Consider the following 2,839-nt stretch of genomic DNA (forward strand, 5'->3'; position numbering starts at 1 on the left):
GGAGTCTGAGTTTTTGAGTTTGAGTACCTCCTGATATTATATTTATGCCCAAAGTGTATGAGACAAAGCCTCAGTGTCCTTGCTTCTCTGCAGCATTTTGACACCACTTCCCTCCAAGGAACTTGTTCTTTTTGCAGTTGGCGGGATATCCCATATATTTCATGAGCACCACCACTCAAAGTTATACATTCTTTAGTTTTCCTTATCCTTGTCGAACTTTCAAATGCTTATGAAGCAATTGAAAAGTCTATGGCTTGTCCGCTGAGCACGAGGCAGCGTGGACAGCGGTCCCAGCACCCCACGTCCCGCGCCCCAAGTGCTCCGCAAGCGGTCCAGATGCAGGCCTTCAAGTGTGTGGTGGTGGGAGACGGAGCCGTTGGTAAGACTTGCCTGCTCATCAGCTACACGACCAACGTCTTTCCTGGACAGTACATCCCCACCGTCTCTGACAACTACTCTGCCAATGTCATGGTCCATGGAAAACCAGTGAACCTGCGCTTATGGGACACAGCTGGACAAGAAGACTACGCGCCCTCTCCTACCCGCAAACAGACGTGTTCTTAATCTGCTTTTCCTTGGTGAGCCCTGCATCATTCGAAAATGTCCGTGCAAAGTGGTACCCTGAGGTGCGACACCATTGTCCCAACACTTCCATCATCCTGGTGGGGACCAAGCTTGATCTGAGGGATGACAAGGACACGATCAAGAAGCTCAAAGACAAGAAGCCAACCCCTATCACCTACCCTCAGGGCTTGGCAATGGCGAAGGAGATCGGTGCTGTCAAATGCATCGGGTGCTCAGCACTCACGCAGCGAGGCCTCAAGACAGTGTCTGACGAAGCCATCAGAGCCGTCCTGTGCCCGTCCCCCATCAAGAAGAGGAAGAGAAAATGCCTACTGCTGGAAACCTCCCAGCCCTCTCGCCCGCCCCGGGCCCTTCGGACGTCTGCTTTGCTCAAAACAAAACGGTGGAGCCTTCCCACTCAAAGCCAAGTTTTTGTTACAGATTAGTTTTTCCGTAAAACCATTTTGAACCAATCAGTAATTTCAAAGTTCTATTAAATCTAAGAGGTCAGAACTTTCACATTCTATTAAAATTTAACCCTCCTCACCCCACCAAAAGAGAAAAGACTATAGCTTGGGTCAGGTGCACTGTAGTCATAGAGTGACATCATTGCTCTTTAGCACTTTAAAGAAGTCTCTGATAGCAGATTTTCCAATTGTAATATGTATTTTTATTTTTAAAAATTTTTATTGTTTTTCAGACCGCTCATTTACCTTGTGTTTCATTTATATACATTATGTTTTATACAATCATGCGTATACTTTGTATTTTATATAACTAACTACCAATGATCCATAATTAACAATCTTGATATGAGCAGTCAGGAAATAAGGAGTACATTACCTTGGGAAACTGCAGTTAGGGACCTTTCCAAATTATTGAAGAGTAGTGATGTCAGTTTGAGGACTAAGGTGTTTCTGATTCAGGACAAAGTCTATGTATCCGAGACCTGGACAATGATTAAGGATGACAGAAAAAGAATTGATGCCTTTGAGCTGTGTTGTTGGAGAACGTCTCATGGACAGCCAAGAGAAAGAACAGATATGTCTTGGAGAGGATGTAGCTGGAGTGCTCTTTGGAGGCAAGAATGATGAGGCTTACTTCACATACTTTGGACATATTGCTAGGAGGTATTACTCATTGGAGAAGGACATGATGTTGGCAGGGGTGGAGGGTTGGCCAAGGAGAAGAAGACCCTCAACCAGGTGTATCGACAGGGTGACTGCTGCAATGGACTCTTGTGTCTCATGAAGTGTGGGGATGGCAAAGGACAGAAAAGGGTTCAGATCTTTTCATAGAGTAACTCTGAGTCATACTCAATGGCACCTAACAACAACAACAACAACAACAAACAATCACCATTGATCTATGCTTTACCCCATCTTGTCAAATCCCCATTGAATCTTTTCCTATACTATAACCTGCACCCCAGTCTCTCCACTAAACTCTGCTATCCTAGCGCTTTCCACTCTTTCCCCTTCCCTCTCCTCTCCTCTGTTTTTCTCTTCCCCTTTTGGACATTTATACATATTTTACTAGTTATCCTAAATTTTATAATAATGATCGTATGAGACTGAGTTCATTCAGCATAATGCTGTCCAGACTCTCCCATGTTATACAGTATTTTATAAAATCATTATTGACTGCTACTTTCATGGGTGTTGATTATAGATCTAAGTGAAATGAAATCCTTGCCAATTTCAATCTTTTTTCAGTTTATCACGATGCTGCTAATTGGTCCAGTCGTGAGCACTTTTGTTTTCTTGATGCTAAGGTATAATCCAGACCAAAGTTCTTCAAGTCCTCTTCATTTTCAGCAAGCAAGCTTGTATCATCTTTATAGCACAGGTTGTTGATGAGGCTTCCTTTAATCCTGAAGCCACTTTCTTCCCTGTCAGTTTGTTTTGCTGTCATGGCCGTGTGTTGCTGTGATGCTGGAAGCTTTGGCACTAGTTTTAAATAATACTGGGCAACTATGGTGATCAGGAGATCAGGTTTCAGCAGGGCTTCCATACTAACAAAACTGGTCAGTCACTCTTGTATTAATGGGTCCATGAAAGCTCTATGAACAGCAGCTGAACATTAGGTCATCATTTGTTACAGTCTCAAATTCATTGTGTCAAGTTAGAACTGACTTATAACTGACACTCCAGTGGGTTTTCAGAGGTGTAAATCACATAGGAGGAGATTGCTCATCCTTTTGAACTACCTGGCTTTGGGATGGCAGTGCAACTCCTTATAAATGTCATATATATTATAGTTATGTATGTATATA

The 2,839-nt window shown here is 43.2% G+C and overlaps 1 pseudogene; it reads left to right on the forward strand.

Moving 5' to 3' along the window:
- Positions 1 to 336: 336 nt before the first annotated feature.
- On the forward strand, positions 337 to 1,010 carry LOC102860884 (annotated as a pseudogene).
- The last annotated feature ends 1,829 nt before the right edge of the window (positions 1,011 to 2,839 follow it).

Source organism: Elephantulus edwardii, unplaced genomic scaffold (assembly GCF_000299155.1).
Source record: "Elephantulus edwardii isolate Elephantulus edwardi_28Jun2011 unplaced genomic scaffold, EleEdw1.0 scaffold00047, whole genome shotgun sequence".
NCBI lineage: Eukaryota > Metazoa > Chordata > Mammalia > Macroscelidea > Macroscelididae > Elephantulus > Elephantulus edwardii.